At 44.7% G+C, this 7480-nt stretch overlaps 1 non-coding gene across 1 annotated transcript; it reads right to left on the bottom strand.

Annotated features, from left to right (window-relative positions):
* Positions 1-1904: 1904 nt before the first annotated feature.
* Trnas-cga lies at positions 1905-1979 on the bottom strand. Its single transcript has one exon. It is a non-coding gene; the product is annotated as a tRNA-Ser (tRNA).
* Positions 1980-7480: the final 5501 nt, after the last annotated feature.

Below are 7480 nucleotides of genomic sequence, written 5' to 3'. Positions count from 1 at the left end.
CTACACTTCTTTGTAGTAAGCATCCAAACAAGAAATTTGCATTAAGCGCTGCACTTCATTATTATTTCCCTTATTTTTTATTTAACGGACAGATGTAAGAGTTTATTGAAGTGTTGGCAGAAGAGCCAACACCGTGTTGCTAGAGGAGGCCGAAATGCACGCTTTTAAGCTCACGCAGACTGGCGTGAGGTCTGGAACAGCTAAGGGAATTTTTAGTAGCAAATAAAGTACGTAGTTGATGTAATACTTAACTTTAATCCACAATTGGTGTACATCGCTCTTGACGGTACATGTTATAATCTCAGTATAAACTGGTAATGGCGCCTTGCTAGGTCGTAGCAAATGACGTAGCTGAAGGCTATGCTAACTATCGTCTCGGCAAATGAGAGCGTATTTGTCAGTGAAACTTTCCTAGCAAAGTTGGCTGTACAACTGGGCGAGTGCTAGGAAATCTCTCTAGACCTGCCGTGTTGCGGCGCTCGGTCTGCAATCACTGATAGTGGTGACACGCGGGTCCGACGTATACTAGCGGACCGCGGCCGATTTGAAGTCTACCACCTAGCAAGTGTGGTGTCTGGCGGAGACACCACATTTATCGTGAACCGAGTCGTGATTTGTTGAGGTTAAGTCATTCCGAGGTGGGGGAGCTAGTCTGGCGCCTTTACTTTCCCAAAGCTAAGCTTATCGTCAGCTAATAGATCCCCTGAACTGTCTTTTCCATTCTTCTGTAAGTTGTTGATGAAACTACCGAACCTGTAAAGGAGACTGAATACGAAACGTTTGCGCGATACATTCCTCAGTAGTGCTGGAGTGATTCCCACTGGGCCGGATAATATAAAGGCATCGTAGCAATTTAGAAGCGTGCTGCTTGATTTGTTACGGTCCGATCGGTGAGGTGGTGTTACGCGAATGCTACGCAAGAACAGACTAGAAGCCTAGGAGGGAACCACTATTAAGAAAGTGCAGATAACCACCTGACAGTAGAAAGTTTCTACTGCCTCCACAGTCAGTAATGTGCAAGAACAATAAGGAAAAAAATGCACGTAAACATATACTTCGCAACCAAAATTGTGGTGAGTGGCGGAGGGTACTTTCGGTACAACTGTCACTGACCCCCTTTCCTGTTCAGGCCGCGAGTGCGGCGCGGGAAGACGACTGTTGGTAAGTATCCATGTGAATGTCTCTAATTTTTACTCTGTGAACTTTTTGTGAGATATACGAAGCAAGGAGTTACGTATAAGGGGCAATAATATGAAAACGAGACAGATGGACTATTTCAAAATTATGATTATAGCTGTAAATATGAGCCGCGTTCAGCAATTAATGCAACACGTTCTTCTTTCTTTCAGGATCCGAGTACACCATTTTATTCCCCACTCTTTTTCAACATAGTCTCCGTTCAATACGACGGCTTTACGGCACCTTACTGCGAGGTGCCTGTATGCCCGTGTGGATGAGGAATAACAGTCCAGTGAGGTTTTGTGAGTTCTTCTCGGGTGCGCAGACTTGTGCGAGGCTCTGCATTGTCATGGAGAAGGAGAAGTTAGTTTTCATTTTTGTGGTGATGAACACGCTGAAATCGCTTCTTCAATTTCCTGGGGGTAACAGAATACACTTCAGATTGATCGTTACGCTATGGGAGAGAACATAGAACAGAATAACTCCTCCAAAGTCCCAGTTGTCATGACTTTACAGACCGAGGATGCGGCTTTGAACGTTTTCTCCGGAGGAAACGTGGTGTGACGCCACTCCATGGATTGCTCTTTTGTTTCCGGTTCGGTCATGAATTCGGGAGGACGACGGTTCAAACCCGCGTCCGGGCATCCAGATCTAGGTTTTCTGTGATTTCCCTACATCGCTCCAGGCAAATGCCGGCATTGAAACTTCCTGGCAGATTAAAACTGTGTCCCGGACCGAGACTCGAACTCGGGACCTTTGCCTTTCGCGGGCAAGTGCTCTACCAACTGAGCTACCCAAGCACGGCTCACGCCCCGTCCTCACAGCTTTACTTCTGCCAGTATCTCGTCTCCTACCTTCCAAACTTTACAGAAGCTCTCCTGCTAACCTTGCGGAACTAGCACTCCTGAAAGAAAGGATACTGCGGAGACATGGCTTAGCCACAGCCTGGGGGATGTTTCCAGAAAGAGATTTTCACTCTGCAGCGGAGTTTGCTCTGATATGAAACTTCCTGGCAGATTAAAACTGTGTGCCAGACCGAGACTCGAGCACTTGCCCGCGAAAGGCAATGGTCCCGAGTTCGAGTCTCGGTCGGGCACACAGTTTTAATCTGCCAGGAAGTTTCATATCAGCGCACACACTGCTGCAGAGTGAAAATCTCATTCTGAAATGCCGGGATTGTTAGTTTGAAAGTGCACAGCCGATTTCCTTCCCCATCCTTGGCACAGTCCGAGGTTGTGCTCTAATGATCTCGATGTCGACGAGACGTTAAATCTAGTCTTCCTTCCCTCTTTTCGAAGTGATGGACTCATGTTCCATCGCGTATGGCGATGTCCAACAGCAAATTATCACGATCAGCCTCGTAACGCGCAAGCAATTTCGCACAGATAGTCATTTGTTTCTCTTTACGGTTTTCTGTTAGGCGCCGAGGAACCCAGCTGGCCGACATCTTTGAGTACCCAACTGGTGAACGAGTGTGTCAGTGCTACCAACAGGGAAGTCCAGTTGAGCAGCAAAGTGCTTGATTGTGATCCGTCGATCACATCGAATGAGAGTGTCTGCAAGTTCCAACACTGCAGGAGTCACAGCTGCGTGCGGACGATTGGCACGCGTGAGATGGAACATGTTTTCGTGACACTGTTAACGATGGTGATAGACACCTTGCCCGACTACTCACCGTGCTTAAGTTTACTGCCAGGTCTTCTTCTTTCTTTTGCTACTGCCTTTATCCCGCATTGAGCGCAGGGTCGGCAGGGTTAAATACGGATTTAGATGGTGAATTTTAAGGGGTGGCCGGGTGCCCTTCCTGCCGCCACCCCATGCCTCCCTGGGACGGATGTAGTGTACCCCAGCTGTCTGCGTCTAGCGTAAATCGTGAAATACTGTGAAAGTGTTTCAGATGTCTGCGAGTCGTGTAACTGAGGCGGGGCGTGGGGACCAGCCAAGTATTCAACTAGTAGGGTGGGAAAAACCGCCTAAAAACGACATCCAGGCTGGCCGGCACACCGGCCGTCGTCGTTAATTCCCCGGGCGGATTCGATCCGGGGCCGGAGCGCCTACCCGAGTCCAGGAACTAGAAAGCAGCGCGTTGCGCTCTCTGCTATCCTGGCGTGTAAGTTTACTGCCAGGTCTCTGCAGACATATTGCAAGTGCCTATGAGTATCTGCGATGCTCTGGTTTTCCGCCAGAAGAAACTCAATGACAGTTCTCTGCTTGGAACGCACTTCCGTTGCAGATGCCATTTTGCAGGCTACGCACAGCGCCGCCGCCTGTCCAAGATTCATACGTAGGGGACGAAGCGGGAATATTCCATGATCTCTCATAACAAATTCTACATTTTTTCAACCGAAACTGGCCGATAAAAAAAAAGTGTTGCATTACTTATTGGACGCCTCTCGCACATTCATCTCTCTGTGTGACAAGACAGTCAGTGCCTTCATGGAAAAATGTTTGCAGCTGCCTATGAAACCATAATTGTACCCAGGCGTGCACCTCTTCGAAGCAAATCGCCGGCCACGAGTGTCTTTCTACAGACCTCCAAAAATATTGAAATTGCTTGGAGAAATATTAGATTTATAAGGATGATGTGTAAGGGCTTCCCAGCGAAACTTCTGCAGCGTACTCGGAACAACCTTTGAAAAATGTCGGCAGCAGACCCACACGAAGGCATTAATAGTCTTGTCTTATAGTGGGATACATGTATTAACAGTTATGGCGATTGCTCTTGAAATAATAAACAGCTTACTAATTTTTTTTATTTGTCTCGTTTTAATCTGTCGGCCCCTTATATTAGCTAACCATTCTTGGAACGTACATAATCTGAATTTTTACTGTAAAGCTCTCCGTGACGCACGACTCCTCTTTTGTCGCATATGCCACTGGAATTGACTGAGCATCTCCGTCATGCTTTTACGCTTACTAAATTAACCTATGAAGAAACTAGCAGCCAGTCTTTGAATCCCGTATGTTTCCCCGCTAACCGTTCAAGACTGATGAACAATGGTCAGGTTTCTGTCGAGCGAGGATTTATTAAGCTGCCTCCATTGTGAATTGACTACATGCCCTAACCTTCTTCCAATGAATCTCAGTTTGGCACCTCATTTTCCTGCGTTTATCCCACGTTCTCGGTCTACTTTAAATCGCTCCGTACGTACACACTGTGATACAAAAATAAGACAGACTAGTTTAGCGCCCGCTGCTTCGCTCGCGTAGGCTGTATGGCCTGCAGAGATTTTTGTTTTGTTTTTATTTATCGAATTATTATGTTGTTTGCATATTGCGAAACCTAATCTTTTCACACTAATTAAGGCCATGTAAGAATGGTCTTTTCCGAATATACTTCTGACGAAAAAGCGATTCTGGAAGCTGGAATCCAAAGTTTTTGTTAATCATGCCTTTTGCGTTCTTCTGGAGATGTTTCTATAGCAACTTTAATCCCCTAACAAATATTTCTCTATATGTAACCGAAAAATGAAATAAAAATATTCATAAATTTAGCTTTAAAATTTTTTTTAAATATAACGAAATATTTTCGTATCCCTTATTGCACACCCTTAGGGGTTGCATTTGTCACAAATCTCTCTTTCAAAACCATTAATGGAACTGAGATTCGCGATAAAAGCAAGAGCTACGATCCGACAGATGTACATTGCGAAAATTGGCTATGTCCAGATGCAACGCGTGTCGACCCACGCTAACGCGGGAACGAAGTTCGAAAGTTAGGGTAGCGAGCGGTAGAGATCGTCAGTCGCCACAGTAACTATCTCTGGCAGCCTGTTCCGGTTTCAGAGATCTTGCAAGCGGATGTGCAGTGGCGGAGCTATTGGAAAATGGGCTGTATATGGAGTAATTCATCAATTACGCAAACATATCTGGATTAATTTAAAATACATTGTGATAATACTAACACCACATGGATAAAAATAACGATATGAACAGTATGCAAAATTCCCGCATTGCATCGGAGTGTTGATTGTAAACTTTTCCAGAATGGGAAACACAGAACATACGTCACTTATAAACATTTTTTGCCTCTAGTCCTGTTCGTGCTATGTGACTATCGCTTTATCTTGGTAGCCTTTCGCGCTTGCGGAAAATCTTTGGTTACAGCGAAAAAAATATCTTTAACAGCAAACAATGGCGTGCGACTTACTTTCGTGATGGTGGACGGTTAAGCATTTGGGATGATAGAAAATTCAGTGAGTCCCTACGGCGGAAAGCAACTGAAATAAAAAAAAAAGTTACCTATCAGCTAGCTTTAGCACGTAGGTATACTCAAGCGTACTTTCGGTACAGCGTGTAATAAATGGAGAACACGACATCGCTCATTAGATGTCAGTGTGGATTTTGCCGAATACACTGTAAAAGAGATTACAATATTTCAGAGCTGTGTTCGAATGCGATATGCATTTAAACATGAAGACATCTTAGAAGGGAATCTCACAAGTATAATGCTATGCACAGTGGACGACGTATTTCATCAGCGGATAACGTTCGGGCTAATTTACCAACTATTCTGTTAATGAAGGTAAACTTGAACATGCATATAGTTTGATATTAACGAAAGTGTACCTGTTAACAATAAAGTTTTTCTTGCCTATGTCTTTCTTCTTTTCTTCCCTTGAGTCATTTTCATCACAGAAGATCAAAAACTAAGTCTTCCCAAGCTCACCGTCTCAAACTTTTACTTCTTCGCAATTCAGACGCAGAATGCTATTTTTTTTTTTTTTTTACTTCGTCTGTTCGTAGCTCGATGTCAAAAATACCGCCACCTATTTCACTGATTTTTCGGAACACCCAACAAAGAAAATAACAGAAACAGAAAATACGTCTTGTAACGACGGAAGAGCGCGTTCAAATGAACAGCACACGGGCGCATTCGTCTGTGTACTGAGATATTTTTTTCCGTGAACGCTGCGTTACGTGCGCTGATAGTGACACCACACAACAATCGTACACACACACACACACACACACACACACACACATATATATATATATATATATATATATATATATATATATATATATATATATATATCTCAACTAAAATATCAGCCAGAGCTGTTTAATGGAACTCTCAAAACTTTTCTGATACTCTACTGCAAGGGCGCTTTTCCGATAGGCCACACGGGTCAGTCATAAAATGCTCATCTATCACTTGGTGACCTAGATTCGATTTCCATCCTCGAGGACATCTTAAATAATAGAACCCAGTATGTTGCCCTCGACGGCGAGTGTCCATCAGAGACGTGGGTATCGTCAGGAGTGCTCCAGGGAAGTGTGATAGGACCGCTGTTGTTCTCTGTATACAAAAATGATTTGGCGGACAGGGTGGACAGCAATCTGCTGTTGTTTGCTGATGATGCCGTGATGGTGTGGAAGGTGTGGAAGTTGAGTGACTGTAGGAAGATAAAAGAGGACTAGAACAAAATTTCCAGCTGGGCGTAACAATGCAAAGTCGAGATGACGTGGAACGAGCAAGTGAAAACTGTGGTTAGGAAGGCAAGGAGAACGTATATAGGGCGCTGATGCGACCTATTCTTGAGTAATGCTTGAGTGTTTGGGATCCGTACTAGGTCGTATTGAAGTGCAGCTAAATTTGTTAACGGTAGGTTGGACCAAAACATAAGTATCATGGAGATGCTTCGGGAATTCAAATGCGAATACCTGGAGGGAAAGCGCCGTTCTTTTCGGGAAACATTATTAAGAAAATTTAGAGAAGAGCGGGATCTGAAGCTAACTGCCGAACGATTCTGCTCCCGACAACACACATTGCGCGTAAGGACGACGAAGGTAAGATACGAGAAATTAGGGTTCATATGGAGGCGGACATTAGAATTGGGGAGAAGAGGAGTTTGTGGCACAACTTGACTAGAAGAAGGGATCGGTTGGCAGGACATGTTCTGAGGCATCAAGGGATCACCAATTTAGTACTGGAGGGCAGCGTGGAGGGTACAAATCGTAGAGGGAGACCAAGAGATGAATACACTAAGCAGATTCACAAGGATGTAGGCTGCAGTAGGTACTGGGAGATGAAGAAGTTAGCACAGGATAGCGTAGCATGGACAGCTGCATCTACCAGTCTCAGGACTGAAGACCACAACAACAACAACAATGGAGGCGTACAGACATTCGTTTTCCCCTCGCTCTATTTACGAGTGGAACAGGAGGGGAAATGACAAGTAGTGGTAAAGGGTACTCATAAATTAAGGATAATGCTGATACATGGCGAAACAATGCTCTGGTGGGCGGTCTGTGGGTATAAATCACCTCGGGATATGACCATACGGTGCATTTGACC

The sequence above is a fragment of the Schistocerca americana genome, chromosome 2 (assembly GCF_021461395.2).
Source record: "Schistocerca americana isolate TAMUIC-IGC-003095 chromosome 2, iqSchAmer2.1, whole genome shotgun sequence".
NCBI lineage: Eukaryota > Metazoa > Arthropoda > Insecta > Orthoptera > Acrididae > Schistocerca > Schistocerca americana.
The sequence above is the reverse complement of the archived record's forward strand: the minus strand, read 5'-3'. Positions and strand labels throughout refer to the sequence as shown.